Source organism: Meles meles, chromosome 18 (assembly GCF_922984935.1).
Source record: "Meles meles chromosome 18, mMelMel3.1 paternal haplotype, whole genome shotgun sequence".
In the NCBI taxonomy this organism is placed as follows: domain Eukaryota; kingdom Metazoa; phylum Chordata; class Mammalia; order Carnivora; family Mustelidae; genus Meles; species Meles meles.
Window position 1 is genome coordinate 27,474,560 of NC_060083.1, and position 18,139 is coordinate 27,492,698.

At 44.1% G+C, this 18,139-nt stretch overlaps 1 protein-coding gene across 2 annotated transcripts in view; it reads right to left on the reverse strand.

The window, feature by feature from the left end:
* The window catches only part of DUSP14 (dual specificity phosphatase 14), a 29,225-nt gene that overhangs the window by 5,364 nt on the left and 5,722 nt on the right, over positions 1–18,139 (reverse strand). Inside the window, exons 1-2 of one of the 2 annotated variants that reach the window (XM_045984360.1) lie at positions 8,744–8,766; positions 120–208 (exon numbers count right to left, since the gene is read on the reverse strand). The gene's annotated coding sequence lies outside the window, so the exon portion shown is untranslated. Of the gene's footprint in view, positions 1–119; positions 209–8,743; positions 8,767–18,139 lie in introns of those variants that run through there. The other variant, XM_045984359.1, reaches the window with a different exon arrangement.

The window sequence follows — 18,139 nt, forward strand, 5'->3', positions numbered from 1 at the left end:
CGGGCCTGCTGGGCAATGTGGTCCTCCCCACCCAGGTGCCGTAGGGCCCCCGAAATGACTGTAGTGGGACAAGAACACCCTCAGTGCCGCAGACAAAGGTGGTGCTGGAGCCAACTCACTTGTGAGGAATCTGGTTACTCCGCAGTCCTGGGTCTGGATCTGGAAAGTCCTAATTGGGAGTGCTGATCACAGCGGCTACAAATCAGATCTGCAGAAAGACAAGGAGGCAACAATGTGGCCAATCAGGAAATTCTAAAGCAATTCCTCCTGGGTTTTATTACTAAACTGCCTTTGACTGGAATAAAACAAGCAAGTGGGCTAACTACAGAATGTGCCCGTAGGCAATATCAACCTGAGTCTCATCTTTGTGTTAACTCATGGTGTAACAACCCTAAGTACAGTTTTGGCCGTAAGAAAGACACATTTTTCAAACGAAATGCAGACACTGCTCACAGGGCCTGAGAAGGATGCAGAACAAGCTAGAGTGTCTTCCAGGTGCCCTCAGTCCACCCAGCAGGGTGGAGGGCCGTGCGGCAGGGCAGATGGCTCAGGAGGCTCAGAGGCAGGCGCGGGGGAGCTCCACGGGTGCCAACTACCAGGGTGGCGGACGGCACTCGGGGGGTGCATCCTCCTTCCACACGGGATCTCTTAGCTTTTCGTTGATGTAAGCGTTCCTAAAACGTGTTCCGCTTCTCCCAGGTAACCATCACACTCAAACACGTAGATTTTTTTACAGGCCTGGTGAGACGTGACTGACGTAGGAGCTCATACACCACTTGACCGAGCGTCCGTCTTGATGAGTGTGGAATTCTGTGCATGCACTCGACACACAGTGACTTGACATGATCCATCTATCCCTCCCCCCCTCCAGATTCCCTGATGCTCCTTTAATTCATCCCTCCCTCACCTTCTAGCCCCACTGCCAAGCAACCATCGATGTTCTGTCATATTTTTATATTTCCTAGACTTTCTACATCGGAATCCTAATGTAGGGATTTGTTTGTTTGGCCCGGCTTTCACTCAGCATATTCTGACACTGCCCTGTGCTGCTGCATACAGCCACTAGTCTGCTCCTTTTCAGTGCTGAGTACTACTCCCTGGCCCACATCCACCACGGGTTATTCACTTCCTGATGGCAATCGGGCTGCTTGTAGTTTGAGGCTATTACTGGAAAGCTGATGCATAACATGACGGCAAGCATTCATGTATAGTATCTGTGTGGACACACACCTTCCTTTCTCTTGGTTAAATACCTAGGAGTGGAAGGGCTGGATCCTAGGACATGTTCATATTTAACATTTATTAAAAGCTTTAAAAATAGTTCTAGTGTGGGGCCTAGGGGCAGGCTTCTAACTAAACACAGGGATGTAAGCATCCACTTCAGTCCTCTCCAGAAAGCCAGTATTTCCCAGAGTGGAGCTTCCCCATGTGTCTGTGTCCAGCTTTTGGTGGCTGCCACCCAGGGCCCACCCACGGACTGCCAGCCCTGGGGGTCAGCAAGGCTGGTATGCCAGGGCACATGAGACTAACAAATGAAGAGACCATTCTCACTGGCTACCATCCCAAGGGCACTGCACAGCCAGCCAACTGAAACAGACCTTTTCTGTGGAAAAAGACTACTGCTTGTCCTGGACCTTTAGCATCAGGGGCACATTTCTGCCTTGGCACATGTCTGGGGGCCCACTTAGGTTCACTCCAGGAACCAAAGCCAGGGGATACCATCTTTGTGCTTTCCCTCTATCCCACTCCAAGTCTCCAGTATCTCCTGGAAAGGAACTTGTACACCCATCTGGTATCCTGATGTTTGTGACTGCTGCCCAGGAGATACTTCTAGATCACCAGGCTCTGCTGGCCAATGAGACTCACACTTGCAGCCCCACAGGACTGTTTATGTGCATATGTTAAAAGCTGCTAAGTGAGATCCTCACTGACAGGCCTTGTCACATGAAACAACTGGGAGCCATTAAAAATAGGCTGCTTGGACAGTCACAAAGTTTCTAGAGAAAACCAAAACAAAGGCAGTAGTGAACAATAAGGTTCATCTCCTACCTGAGGCCACTCCTTCAAGACTGGGAGAGGTGGGGGTTTTGTCTAATGCACAGAAACCAACACCGAGTAGAGGAAGATGAAGAAACAGAAAAATGTGTTCCAAATGAAAAGGCAAGATAAAATCTCAGAAGTCCTTAAACAGAGATAAGTGATTTACCTGAGGAGTTCAAAATAATGGTCATAAAGACGCTCACTGAACTTGGGGGGAAGGGTGAATACAGTGAGAGCTTCAACAGATAGAAAATATAAGAAAGCACCAAAGAGAAATCAGAACTAAGGAACACACTAACTGAACTGAAAAATCAACTAGAGGGTTTCAACAGAACTACCTGACACAACAAAAGAACAGAACAACTAAAGAATGAAGTGAAAACAGCTTAAGGTACTTATGGGACATCAGAGGGACCAACATTCACATTACAGAGGTCCCAGGAGGAGAAGAGAAAGGAGCACAAAACTTAATTTGGAGAAAGAATGGCTGAAAGCTTCTCTAACCTGGCTGGCAAAGGAAACAGACATCCAGGGAAGCTCAGAGAGTTCCAAATAAGATGAACCTGAAGGGACCCACACTAAAACACATCATAATTAAACTGTTAAAATGTTAAAAGACAAAGATAGACTCTTGAAAGCAGCAAGAGAAAAATAACTTGTTACATACAAGGGAATTCCCCCCCCCCCCCCCCACCACCAGACTATCAGATTTTTGAGGAGTGACTCTGCAGGCCCACAGGGAGTGGCATAACATTTTCAAGGCAGTGAAAGAAAACACTTCGAAGAACACTCTACCCAGCAAAGCCATCATACAGGAGTGAAGAAGAAAGAGTTTTAAACTACAGGAGTTCATCACCACTAAACTGGCCTTGCAAAAATTATTAAAGGCATTTCTTGAAGCTGAAAAGAAAGGGTGCTAATTAGTAACAGGAAAACACGTAAAAGGATAAATCTCACTGGTGAAAGTAAATATAGTAAAATTTAGAATAACATAAAAGGTGGTAGATTAATCACTTATAAAGCTACTATAGGGACGCCTGGGTGGCTCAATTAAGTGGTGCCTTCAGCTCAGGTCAGGATCTCAAGAGTCCTGGGATGGAGTCCTGCATTGGGCTCCTTGCTCAGCAGGGAGTCTGCTTCTCCCTCTCCTCCTGCCCTTACCCCCTGCTCATGCTCTGATAAATTTTTTTTTTTTTTAAGATTTTATTTATTTGACAGAGAAAGACACAGCGAGAGAGGGAACACAAGCAGGGGGAATAGGAGAGGGAGAAGCAGGCTCCCTGCTGAGTCCGGAGCCTGATGTGGGGCTCAATCCCAGGATCCTGGGATCATGACCTAAACCGGAAGGCAGATGCTTAACAACTGAGCCACCCAGGTGCCCCTGACAGCTAAAATCTTAAAAGGCAGAAGTGGTAAAAATAACTATAACTACAATAACTAGTTAAGGGATATACAAGACAAAAAGATGTAAAATAGGATATCAAAAGGGTGCCTGGATGGCTTAATCTGATAAGCACCTGACTCTTGGTTTCAGCTCAGGTCATGATCTCAAGGTTGTGAGATCAAGCTGAGTTGGGCTCCACACTCATTAGGGAGTCTGCTTCTCTTCTCCCCCTTGCCACACTCACACATGCACTCTCTAAGAAGTAAGTTAATAGGGCGCCTGGATGGCTTGCTCAGTTAAGTGTCTGCTTTTGGCTCAGGTCACGATCCTGGGGTCCTGGGATCAAGCCCTGCATCTGGTTCCCTCAGTGGGAGCCTGCTTCTCCCTCTCCTTCTGCCCTCCCTCCCCCACCCCCACTCATACTTGCTCCCTCTCAAATAAATAAAATCTTTTTTTTTTTTAAAGATTTTATTTATTTATTTGACACAGACAGAGATCACAAGTAGGCAAAGAGGCAGGCAGAGAGAGAGAGAAGGAAGCAGGCTCCCTCTGAGTAGAGAGCCCGATGCAGGGCCCGATCCCAGGACCCTGAGATCATGACCTGAGCAGAAGGCAGAGGCTTTAACCCACTGAGCCACCCAGGCGCCCCTCAAATAAATAAAATCTTTTAAAAATGGGACATCAGAAACAAAATCAGGGATGTATGTAAAACTAGAGCTTTAGAATGTATTCAAACTTAGGTTATCAACTTAAAATAGATTCTTATAACTTGTTACATGTAAACCTCATGGTAACCACAAAGCAAAAGCCTACAGTAGGTACACAGAAGATAAAGGAATCTAAGCATATCACAAAATCAAATCACAAAGAGCAAGAAAGCAACAGAGGAATTACAAAACAGCCAGAAAACAATGAACAAAATGGCAATAAGTATGTACCTATCACTAATTACATTAAATGTAAATGGACTAAATGCTTCAAACAAACAATGAAATGGCTGAATGAAAGAAGACCCATCTATATGGTGCCTACAAGAGACTCACTTCATATGTAAGGACACATGCAGACTGAAAGTGACGGGACAGAGAAAGATATTTCATGTAAATGGAAACCAGAAGAAAGCTGGAGTAACTATATTTACATCAGACGAAAAAGACTTTTTTTTTTTAAATATTTATTTGACAGAGAGAAATCACAACTAGGCAGAGAGGCAGGAGGAAGCAGGCTCCCTGTGGAGCAGAGAGCCCGATGTGGGGCTTGAACCCAGGACCCTGAGATCATGACCTGAGCCAAAGGCAGAGGCTTTAACCCACGAGCCACCCAGGAGCCCCAGATGAAAAAGACTTAAAAATGAAGACTGTAATAAGAGACAAAGCAGGCATGACATAATGATAAATGGCTCAATTTAACAGGATATAACATTTGTAAATAATTATGAGCAAAACAGGTGCCTGGCTGGCTCAGTCGGCAGAGTGACTCTTGATCTCACAGTAGTGAGTTCAAGCCCTACACTGATGTAGAGATTACTTAAAAATATTTTTACACGGTGCCTAGGTGGATCAGTAGGTCAAGCTGCTGCCTTCGGCTCAGGTCATGATCCCAGGGTCTTGGGATGGAGCCCCGCATCATGGGGGTCCTTACCCAGCAGGAAGCCTGCTTTTCCCTCTCCCTGACACTCCTTCTGCTTGTGCTCTGTGTCAAATATGTAAATAAAATCTTTTAATAAATAAAACTTTAAAAAAAAATATGCACCCAGCATCAGGGCACCTAAATACATAAAGCAATATTAACAGACCTAAAGGAAGAAATAGACAGCGATACAATAATAGGGGACTTTAACACCAGTGATGGATAGATCATCCAAGTCAGAAAATCAATAAGGAAACATCAGTCTTAAACACCACCTAAGATCAGATGGACTTAACATATACAAAACATTCCATCTAGAAGCAAGAGAATACATATTCTCAAGGGTACATGGAACATTCTCCAGGACAGATTATAAGGCCACAAAACAAGTCTTAATAAATTTAATAAGACTGAGGTGATACCTGAAGTTAGATACCTAGCATCTTTTCCAACCATAGTGGTATGAAACCAGAAATCAATTACAGGAAGAAAACTGGAAAATTAACAAGTATGTGGAGGTTAAACAATATGCTACTGAACAACCAATGGCTCAGAGAAGAAATCAAAAACTACCTTGAGACAAAGGAAAATGGAAATATAGCATACCAAAACACACGGGGTGCAGCAAGAGTGGTTCTGAGAAGGAAGGCTACAGTGATAAATGTCTACAACAAGAATCAAGAAAGCTCTCAAGGGGCGCCTGGGTGGCTGAGTCATTAAGCATCTGCCTTTGGCTCAGGTCATGATTCCAGCATCCTGGGATCGAGCCCCACATCGGGCTCCCTGCTCAGTGGGAAGCCTGCTTCTCCCTCTCCCACTCCCCCTGCTTGTGTTCCCTCTCCCACTGTGTCTCTGTCAAAAAAAAAGCCTCTCAAAGGATTTAACTTTAAACCTCAAGGAACTAGAAAAAGACAAACAAATGAAGCCCAAAGTTAAAAGGAAGGCGATAACAAAGGTGAAAGTAAAAATAAATAAAATAGAGACTAAAAAGACACTAGAAAAGATCAATGAAACTAGGAGTTGGTTCTCTGAAAAGATAAAATTGACAACCTTTGGCTAGGCTTACCAAGAAAAAAAAAAGGACTCAAATTAGTAAAAGCAGAAATGCAAGAAGAGAAGTCATGACCAATACCACAAAGAAATACCAAGGATAAGAGACTACTATAAACAATTATACACCAACAAATGTGACAAAAGAAATGGACAAATTCCTAGAAACATACAACCTGCCAAGAATGAATCATGAAGAAATAGAATAGACCAACAACTAGTAAGAACACTGCATCAGAAATCAAAAACCTTCCAACAAACAAAAATCCAGGACCACTCAGCTTCACTGGTGAATTCTACCAAACATTTAAAGAAGAATTAATACTACGTTTCTCAAAGTCTTCAAGAACATAAAAAAGGAGGGAGCACTTCCAAACTCATTTCACAAGGTCAGGATTATGTTGATACTAAAACCAGACAAGGACACGAGAAAATTACAGGCCACTATCCCTGATGAACATTATGCAAAAATCCTCAACAAAACATTAGTAAAGTAAATTCGACAACACATCAAAAGACACATACGTTACAATCAAGTGGGATTTGTTCCAGGGATGCAAGAATGGTTCAACCTTTCAATCAGTGCGTTACACCACAATGAGATATCACTGTATACCTGTTACAACAACTGTTACAAAAAGACAAGAAATAACAACAACTGTTGGGGAGACTGTGGAGAAAAAGAAACCCCCCTGCACTGATGGCTGCAATGGAAACCGGTGCAACCGCTTCTGAAAAAAATATGGAGGTTGCTCAAGAAATCAAAAAACTACCAGGGGTGCCTGGCTGGCTCAGTCGGTAGCACATGTAACTTTTGATCTTGGGGTCATGAGTTCAACCCCCACACTGAGGGTAGAGATTACTGAAAACAAAACAAAACCCTACCACCATATGATCCAGCAGTCTGAGGCCCTGTACTTATCTGAAGAAAACAAAAACACTAACTTGAAAAAACATATGCACCCCCATGTTCACTGCCAAGACATGGAAACAACTAAGGCCCACTGATAGATGGAACAGATAAGAAAATGTGGTATATAAACACAATGGGATGTTATTCAGCCATAAAGAAAATCTTACATTGAGATAACATGAACAGATCTTGAGGGCATTTTTTTTTTTAAAGATTTTATTTATTTGACAGACAGAGATCACAAGTAGGCAGAGAGGCAGGCAGAGACAGAGGGTAAGCCGGCTCCCTGCTGAGCAGAGAGCCTGATGCGGGGCTCGATCCCAGGACCCTGAGATCATGACCTGAGCCGAAGGCAGAGGCTTAACCCACTGAGCCACCCAGGCACCCCTTGAGGGCATTTTTCTAAGTGAAATAAGTCAGAGAGAAGAAGACAAATATTCTATCAGTTACGTGTGGAATCTAAAAAGAAAATGAAAATGAGCTCGCCGATACAGAGAACACACTGGCAGTTGCCAGAGGTGGTGGAGGGGGCACTAAAAGGGCGAAGGAGGTCAAAAGACACAGAGTTGTAAAATAAACCATGGGGATGTAGCGTACAAGTTAATATTACTGTATTGCATATCTGAAAGCTGCTAAGAGTATATATTAGAAGTTCTCATTACAAAAAACACTGGTAATTATATAGTGATGGATATTACTGGACTTACTGTGATGATCATTTTGTGCTAATGTAAGTATCAGATCATTATGTTGTATACCTGAAACATGTTATACATCAACTACACCTCAATAAAAAAGTAAATCAAACAGTGATAGCTTCATAATGCAGTGGTTCTCAAACTTTAGCATGCATCAGAGTTTTGTTAAAACAAATTTCTGAACCACACCCTAAGAGTTTCAGAGCGGGGCTCAAGAACTGGCATTTCTGAGGTGAGGACACACTTTGAGAACCACTGTAGAGGTCAACGCTAGGCTGAGCCACCAGTTCCCTGCTTCAAGACTGAGGCACTCAGAGTGCTGGCCCTGATATGTCACGAGTCCTCCCCAGAGTCGGCCCTTGTCTGAGGGGTGCTGCCTCGCCCAAGGCTAGAACCTTCTCTGGGGACCCACACCGGACAGCGGCACACCGCAGTATCTAGGTGAAATCGCACCATGAAGAGGAAGAGGCGGCGGTCACCCAAGGAGATGTGTGCAGATGTGTGTGTCAGATGGAAGTGGAAATGGGCAGAATTTATAGAGGAGAACATCCCGTCCTGCTGCAGAGCACAGTCTCATGCCACTTCCAAGTCTTTCCCTGGCACAATCCTAGTGATTTTAAAAGCAAAGCCACTGATAGGGGCGCCTGGGTGGCTCAGTGGGTTAAAGCCTCTGCCTTCGGCTCAGGTCATGATCCCCGAGTCCTGGGATCGAGCCCTGCATCGGGCTCTCTGCTCAGCAGGGAGCCCGTTTCCTCCTCTCTGCCTGCTTGTGATCTCTGTCTGTCAAATAAATAAATAAAATCTAAAAAAAAAAAAAAAAAAAAAAAGGCAAAGTCACTGATAAACACAAAATTGGGCTCTCAAACTGGTGAGAACTCCCTCCTTACTGGAAAATGTGGAAGATGCTGATCAAATTTCCAACCAGGTTATTGAGTCACTAACTAAGAGTAACTCACCCTTGTGGTCTCCCAAATTATCATTCTGTTTGGGAGGCCACTTGCCCTCCTGAGGTGAAGGTCCCAGACTCACTGGTCTTTGCAGCCGAAGTGTCTTCATCAGGAGTGAATAATGGGTGGCCCGGAAGCCTAACTTACTCCACTAACTCTCCTCTGTTGGGCAGTGATAAGGTACTTGGTACTGCAGAGAAAACAGACTGTGAGTCCTCAGGGCAGAATCCAAGTGAGACAGACATGATGCTCCCTCCCTGCTGCTGCTAGTCAGTCTCGTGCCAACAAACCTGCCGCAAATTGTCGGAGCTGGCTCCGCGGCTTCCAACGACAGCGTCTGCCAGAGAGCACGCAGAGGGCAGATATTGGCGATGCTCCTCTGACAAACACTCCTGACCCCTTTTACAGATCAGAAACTGTAAGGTTCAGAAAGGGTGAAATGATTTCCACTCAGAGAAGATCTGCGACAGAACCAGGAAAAGACCCAAGGTGTCTGGGCTCCTAGCTCAAGCCCACACCCTGCCTTTCAGCATGACTGTGGGGTCTGGCTGTGTCCTCACTGCCTGCCTTGTGGCACTGTGACACCCGCGGCCAACACCTTCAGTGCGGGAAAGGGGTCTTCGATCTGCCAAGAAAAATGGGGCTGAATGCTGCTTACAGAAAAGCCCAGATGGGCTCAGCTACTCAGTTTCTCCTGTCGCCCAGAACAGGGAAATACTGCCACAGACCTGTATACCATCCAGGACAGAGAGAGGCCCCGCTGAGAGCAGAGGGACCTCAGCCAGGGGTGGTTCCATGGCAGCACAAGCAGCCCTAGTGCGCTCCAGTGCCAGAACCAGGAGATTCTGACATAAAGGAGGCAAGAGTACGTGTGTGTGACATCCCAGGTTCGTCAAAATCATCTTAGTCAATGTGTCCTAGAGGACAGAAGAAGGGACCGGATTAGCGGAGTAAAAGACTGAGGCATGTCTGAGGGCTCCAAGACAGCAAAGTACTCTGAGTGAAGTCGCCACTCCCAGGGCAGCACACGTGTCTCCGAGATAACCAGAGGCAGCGCCAAGGAAAGCTCATGTCGCTGTCCATGGTGGTCAACTCAGTCCTTCCAAGTCGCTCTGGCAGCTGCATTTACTACTTGGAGGGAAAAACACTTTCCCGGCCAGGAGAATGGAGACAGGATGGGGTGGGCTGCAAGACAAAAAGGAGGAGCTGGCCTCAACCAACCCCAGAGAGGTACTTTTTTCCCTCAAGTTCTAAGAAACATCTTGCAGATGATGAAAGCACTAAAGTGCTACGGAAAAATGCAGAATTAGTGTCCATCCAGGTGGCCCGTAATCTCGATGCAGAAGCTGGTAACACATGACTGCTCCCTGCACTGCGGAAGCCCTGGGATGTGGGCACCGGCTCTGAGTTAGCACTGGCGTCCATACGGGAGCAGCCGTGGACACGATCCACTCAGAGCAGCCATCCCAGTGCCATGGAGGCTAGTTTTCTTTCTCTTTTTTTAAATCGTAGCAAATAACCACTAGAATAGGCAGTTAGAAACTGAAATTCTACCTACTGCTTTCTCTCTTCTCACACTGAATAAGCAGAAAATGGCCATAATGATGCTAGAAATGACTGTGTAAAATGACCTAAGTTATTTTTAGCTGTAGGAATTCCAGAAGGACACAGTATATACTTGAGGCCTACGCTGTTTTTATTTTTTTAATACCTGAAAAGCCTATATAATCACATTTTCTCTTTCTGTTAAATATTTCAGGTTTTTTTTAAAAGAACTAGATAAAGTCACCCTTTTAAAAATAGAAGAATGTTAGCCTACATTGCCATAAATAAATGATACTTTTCTTCATTAATTTTCATTATTAAATCAGAAATATGTTCCATTGGGGAAAAAATTAAAACACTCTTAAAAATAAAACTCATAGGGACACCTGGGTGGCTCAGTCAGGGGGGCATCTGCCTTCAGCTCTGGTAGGGATCCCAGGGTCCTGCGATCAAGTCCCACAGAGGGCTTCTTGCTCAGCAGGGAGTTTGCTTCACCTTCTGCCTCTGCCTGCAGCTCCCCCTGCTTATGCCCTCTCTCTCTGAACAAATAAAATCTTAAAAAAAAAATTCAAACAAATGTTGAGTTATATTTGTATTAAAATGAAAAGATGCAAATTGTTCTTGCTTTTCTGGAAAGCTTTAAAATTTGGCTAAAACACCTCAACATCTTACTTCTGCAGGAGGGGTTGTTGCTTTTCCCACCACATAAGTGAACTGATATGAAGAGGTCCTGGGATGAGGATAAACACACATAATACACAAAAGCTAAGGACAGAGTCACCATTCTGGTTTGGCCACAGATATTCCACAGGGTGACACGTAACATGCAGTACAGCAACTGCCTGCACAGTTGTGACCGGACTGACTCAGTGTCCTCATGCGCACCACCATCCCATGAGCTGAGCCTAACAAAGGACAGTTATTTTAAGGCTAACGAGCTGCGGGATGAAGAACACACCACAGTCCAAAGACTGACACGGGCAGTCCACGTGATGAGAGCAAGGAACAAAGTATGGCCCTATGGTGACATATATAGAAGCACAGACTTCAACAAGTTTACTACCATCTGATAAGTTCAGACATTCCCATGCTGGAAATAGAATGAGTAGAATACTGAGAAGAGACTGCTAATAACTATAAAAGGTGAAAGCACGTATTTATTTGGGTATCGGGGGGTAATCTGTCCATTTCTGGAACTGTATTTTTGAATTTGGTCCTCACCCACTAGGTACTAAAACTACCGGCCACTCATTCACACAACAGTCTTCACTGAGTTCATGCCATGTGTTCAACACTACTCTAAGTGACGTGGGGATTGTGGGAAAAGGTCTTCGCCACAAATGACCACAATATCTCCCATCCCACTTGACCTTACAATGTGACCAACTCCACCAAAGAGTACAATAGAAATAATGCTTCTGAGGCTAGATTAGAAACATGTCACACACTTCTACCTTGCTATCTTGGGATTTGCTCTTAGGGCCCGGCTGCCGCTGTGAGGAAGTTCAACAGAGTTACCATGGGGTGAGGTCAGACGCAGGTGCTCCAGAGAGCAGCCCAGCTGAGGTCCCAGTGGGTAGCCAGGATCAACTACGAAATATGTGAGTAAAGACAAATCGATGATTCTAGCTCCCAGCCATCGAGTCACCTACTGTCCTTTGACTGTCCCACCGCTGGCCCCAGACATTGTGGAGCAAAGACAAGTTGTCCCCACTACACGAGGTCCATATTCCTGACCTCTACAGGAATCTGTGAGCAAAATAAAAATGCTTATTTTTACACCACTGAGTTTGGAATGGTGTGCTATGCAGTAATAGCTAGAACAGGGCTCTAAAGGAATAACATAAACCATCACCCTGTGCTAGCATTTTACCACCCTAAATTGATAACAAGATACACTATAAAACAGCTGAATAACAATGGGAGATCGACTAACATTAAGTGACTCAAATGAGTGGTGCAAACAGCGGGTAGCTTAGCAATTCAGAGAAGGCACAGGCTAGAAGCAAAGTAAAACAGTCAATGGGGCTGAAAAACAGAGTTGTCTGTTTCTCAGAGAAGAGTCCCATAGATGATACTATCATGCTTTTTCTCCAGTCCATTTAAAACATACTGCCATTTATGGGCGCCTGGGAGGCTCAGTCAATTAACTGTCTGTCTTCAGTTCAGGTCATGATCTTAGGGTCCTGGGATTGAGCCCCTAGTCAGGCTCCCTGCGGGGAGTCTATTTCTCTCTCTTCCTCTGCCATGCCCCCCTCTCTGCAAATACATAAATAAATAAAATCTTTATTAAAAAAATTTTAATAATAAATGTCTCAAATAAATAAAATATTTAAAATTTTATTTTTTTAAAGATTTTTTTAATTTTATTTATTTGACAGACAGAGATCACAAGTAGGCAGAGAGGCAGGCAGAGAGAGAGGAAGGGAAGCAGGCTCCCTGCTGACCAGAGAGCCCGATGTGGGGCTCGATTCCAGGACCCTGAGATCATGACCTGAGCCGAAGGCAGAGGTTTTAACTCACCAAGCCACCCAGGCACCCCTTTATTAAAAAATTTTTAAGGGCACCTGGGTGGCTCAGTGGGTTAAGCCTCTGCCTTCAGCTCAGGTCATGATCTCAGGGTCCTGGGATGGAGTCCCACAGAGGGCTCTCTGCTCGGCAGGGAGCCTGCTTCCTGCTCTCTCCCTCTCGCTCTCTCCGCCTGACTCTCTGCCTCCTTGTGATCTCTATCAAATAAATAAATAAAATCTTTTTAAAAATAAATAAATTTTTTTAAAAAATGGGGCACCTGGGTGGCTCAGTGAGTTAGGCCTCTCTCTTCAGCTCAGGTCATGATCTCAGCATCCTGGGATCGAGCCCTGCATCAGGCTCTCTGCTCAGCGGGGAGCCTGCTTTCCCCTCTCTCTCTGCCTGCCTCTTTGCCTACTTGTGATCTCTCTCTCTGTGTCAAATAAAATCTGAAAAAAAAAAAAAAAAAAAAATTTTTTTTAAAAAGACATACTGTCGTGGCGCCTGGGTGGCTCAGTGGGTTAAAGCCTCTGCCTTCAGCTCAGGTCATGGTCCCAGGGTCCTGGAATCGAGGCCCACATTGGGCTCTCTGCTCAGCAGGGAGCCTGCTTCCCATTCTCTCTCTCTCTGCCTGCCTCTCTGCCTACTTGTGTTCTCTGTCAAATAAAAAAATCTTAAAAAAAAAAAAAAGACATACTGTCATTCTTGACATTCAAGAGCTTTCTTACTTTCAGATTCCAAATAGAGAACCCAAACCCTTTTCTATAACCCCTCACTACTCTAAGTGTGATCCAAGATGCAGCAGCATCAACCCGGAGCTTGAAAGAAATGCATCATCTCAGGCCCCATCGCAGACCTATGGAATGGGATTCCACAGTGAACAACATCATAGGTGATCTTTATATACAGGAAAGTGGAGAAGCATCGCTATCAATTAGCCTCAGTCTGTCCCACTGGACTTGCTGGAAAAAACAAAACTCAAGTGCCTCTTTTGCTGAAGCTCCATGAACACACTCAGTCTCACATGGATCAGTACTGTTCTGCTGTCATGGTTCCCAGATGAGGAATCAGAGGTAATGGAGGTGAAGAGGCCTTCCCAGACTCTACATAGAAAAAAAGTAGGAACCCCACTGGGACCAGAACCCCTTTTCCATGAGTTGTGCATTTGTTGATTAGTCATACAATCTGACCACGACAGGTCAACTGATCGAAAAACTACCAAAATGTCCCCATTTCAATGAGGAAGAAAGCAAAAACTGCTAAGAAAAGAAATTAAGGCACACAAGGTCAATCTCATTGTGCTTTATCTATAAAGGGGATATGATTCTAAAAACTCCTAAACTGCTATGTGGTATGAGATGGTCTTAGGGAATGAAAAATCTGATAAGCTTAAACCAAGAAAATGCTGGCAAAATCCCACAATCACATTTCAATTTGTTTGGTGATAATTAAAAACCAATTTGTGCCAGAGCCTATGTAAACACTTCACAATCTTCAAGAAGTGGTAAAAATTAAATATGAATCATACATTCTTGGTTAAGCAGTGAACTCTGATTTATATAGGTCAGAACATCTAGAGGCGGAGTACTTTAAAAACCACACACAACAATTAAACCCAAAATAGATAAAAAATGTGCCTCAAAACTGCCAAAGTCACTACCACCCTCTGAGAGGCAAGGCTATGAAATCTCAGAAAATGCAGATTTTTTTAAATAAATGAGATCTCTTAAAAGTTCATTATGACTTTAAGGAAGACAAAAAGGAATTTATAAAGTTCAGAGGACTAAGAGGTCAACAGTGAATAGCTGACAACCTTCAATCACTTACTGTCTGACTGCGTGCATCAACACCTGTAAGCCCCAAGCAGTGAGCCTCAGCCTTCTCCCTACAAGGATTTCTGTATCATACCCATGACCCAATTCCACATGTTTGGTGATTTCATAGCAAAGTAACTTCATTTATAAAGTATTGATAAATTAATTTCCCATTTGTCTTTATAAATCCAAAAACATCTAATTACCCACGAAAGTTTCTGAGCAGAGTATGCTCTGAGGCCAACTGGGTGCCTGGGCCCCCACAGCAAAGGGAGGAATCAAGTTTTTAACTAAATGGTAGTGCAAAGGCAGAGATTCCTGAAGTTATTCCCTGGTCTTTCAACGTCTCCTGAAAAATAGTCTAGTACAATAAGACAATACACATAATTCTTTATGACTATTCTTTATGTTACCATATTAGCGTAATTTATACAGATTGTCTCACTGTTACTCACATGCTGTGAGAAAATGTGGTCGTGGCCAGCAAACCTCACTCTTCCCTGGTACACATCAGGGGCTGGCAAACCACGGCAGGCAGACGTGTCTAGCCCACCACGTGTTTTTGTACAGCCCATGAGCTTGGAATGGCTAAAAATTCAATCACAAGAACAGTGCACTTCATGGCATATAAAAACTGTATGGAATTAAAACGACAGTGTCCATGAATGAAGCTCTATTGTAACACAGCTGCATTCACTGCTTACCCATTAACTATGGCTGCTTTCTTGCTGTGAAGGTGAGTTAAGTAGTTGCTGCAGAAACTGTTTGGCCCCGGAGCCTAAAATATTTACTACCTGGCCCTTTACAGAAACCACATGGTTGAAATTATGTTCCAAAGCCATCATCCTATGGCAAAGGAATATTTTCAAAGTGTGGACCTAATAACCACTGCATGAGAATCACATGAGCCGCTGGTTAAGATTCACATTCCTAGGCCCCACCTCAGACCTAATAATCAGGATTTCCAGGGATAAAGGCCTGAGAATTTATATTTCTAGCCAAGTATCTCTGCAAAAGGAATTTAAAATAATATTAAGGGGCACCCAGACAGCTAAGATAGTTAAGTGTCCGACTCCTGATTTCAGCTCAGGTCTTGATCTCAGGGTGCTAAGTTCAAGTCCCGTGCTGGGCATGGGGACTACTTAAAAAATAAGATTAAGCTACTGTGGAAAAGATAAATATTATTTACTGTAATTTGTAGGAGAATAAGTGAAATAAACTCCACAAATGTACATTTTTAAAAATTATTTTTAAACAAAATAATACAGTAGTTTCTTGGACTTAAGACATAATCCAGTACTGGGGCACCTGCATGGCCCAGTCAGTCAGGCATCAGACTCTTGATCTCAGCTGAAGTCTTCATCTCAGGGTTGTGAGTTCAAGCCCCATACAGGGCTCCATAAAAAAACAAAAACAAAAAAAAAACAAGCAAACAAACAAAAGCAATAATCCAGGGATGCCTGGGTGACTCAGTGGGTTAAGCCTCTGCCTTTGGGTCAGGTCATGGTCTCAGGGTCCTGGGATTGAGCTCCGCATCGGGATCTCTGCTTGGGGAGGAGCCTGCTTCCCCCTCTCTGCCTGCCTCTTTGCCTACTTGTGATCTCTTTCTCTGTGTCAAATAAATAAATAAAATCTTAAAAAAAAAAAAAAAGACATAATCCCATATGAAAAAAGTTTCATTTAATTTACATTTTGGATCATCTTTATCTGAAAACTTAAACCAGGTAATTGAAACTCTGTAAAACATTAAATACTTCTCCTGTTTTTAGCAAGAATCATGTGAAATGATATACAACCTCTAACCCTGAAAGAGTTCTGTCCCCTAAATACAACATATTTATATGACAGTGCAAATTAAAGGCTACTGAAGATTTGTGTCCTTCTGACATTCATCAAAAATGCACAATAGGGGCGCCTGGGTGGCTCAGTGGGTTAAAGCCTCTGCCTTCGGCTCAGGTCATGATCCCGGGGTCCTGGGATCAAACCCCGCATCGGGCTCTCTGCTCTGCATGGAGCCTGCTTCCTCCTCATTCTCTGCCTGCCTCTCTGCCTAGTTGTGATTTCTCTCTGTTAAATAAATAAAATATTAAAAAGAAAAAAAATGCACAATAAACAGATATTTAAATAAATCAAGTGGGCTGGAGAGAAACCTATCAAATTCATGGGGCATGGTTGTCTCAGTAGGGAAGGAAGGGGAGGGGCCCAAGGAAGATTCAACTTTATAATTCTCACCCTGCTTTTTTTAAATAAAAGAGAGAAATTATGACCAGTTTGGGGTGGTAATGATAAAAATTTGTTCTTTGTATTTTTCTTAAATTGTATTTATTTATTTGACACAGAGATAGAGCACAAGTAGGCAGAGCAGCAGGCAGAGAGAGAGGGAGAAGCAGGCTCTCCACCGGGCAAGAGACCCTGATGTGGGGCTCGATCCCAGGACCCTGGGATCATGACCCAATCCGAAGACAGAGGCTTAATCCACTGAGCCACCCAGGCGCCCCTTGTTCTTTATAATTTTCTATATGACTGCAATTTATTTATTTATTCATTTATTATTATTTTTGAGAGGGAGAGAGAGAGAGGGAGGGAGGGAGAGAGAGCATGAGCAGGGGGAGAGGGAGAGGGAGAGAGAATCTCAAGGAGACTCCACACCTAGCACGGAGCCCAGTGTGGGGCTCAATATCACAACCGTGTGATCATGACCTGAGCCGAAATCAAGAGTTGGACACTTAACCGACTAAATCACCCAGGCGGCGCCCCAGTATCTGATTGAAATTTCTAAAAATAAAAATTATTTGGAATAGAAGAAAATTAACTACAACAAATGGCTGTCAACACAAACGCCCCCTCCAGGCTCTGGCCTGCACCTGCTCCTCACATGGCAGCCAGACTCACAGCTGATTTGGTAAGCGAACTTGGCAAGGACACCAGAGCGGCACAAGAGCTAAATGAGTGAAATTCTTCATTATAAATTTTGATTTCAAATTTGTGTGTAACTTGCAATGCTGACAGTCCTCTCCTGGATTTTATTTTTACCAGTAGTACTTCCTCAAAACTTCAAGCAAGCTCACCTCATGGGTGTCTCTCTTCAGTGGAGGAAGGCTGGTGCTTCATGTGCCTTTATCTGCCACAGAAATGTTTACTAGTTCAACAGAAGCAGCGTGCTCAACCTGAAGAGTCCTCTGTGTTACCCACACACTCAAAGACCTAAAAAGTCATGACGACCCGCTGCCCTCAGCTTTTGATGCTGAAACTATTCTGGGACAAAGACAGAAGTTAAGACCAGCAGTTGCATGTGAATTGCAAAAGGGCTCCTTTGTCCACAGAGACTTCGAGAACACAGGCAGAAAAGCTGGCCAGACTGTCAGTGCCATAGTAGAGGTGGCTAGAACTGGGTCAGTGCTAAGAGCGAGGACGGCAAGTGGCAAGATGGGAAGGCCGTGGGCGTACGTGACATTGTGTAGCCGGTATGGCCACGACCTCAGCACCCACACTTTGCCCCCTTCCTGGTAACAGGTGGAATACGGAGCTCTCCCGCCAACTACTACTGCCCGCAAGGGATACCAGAGAAACAAATATGACTTCTCCCTGCAATCACTCAGATTAAGAGGCTC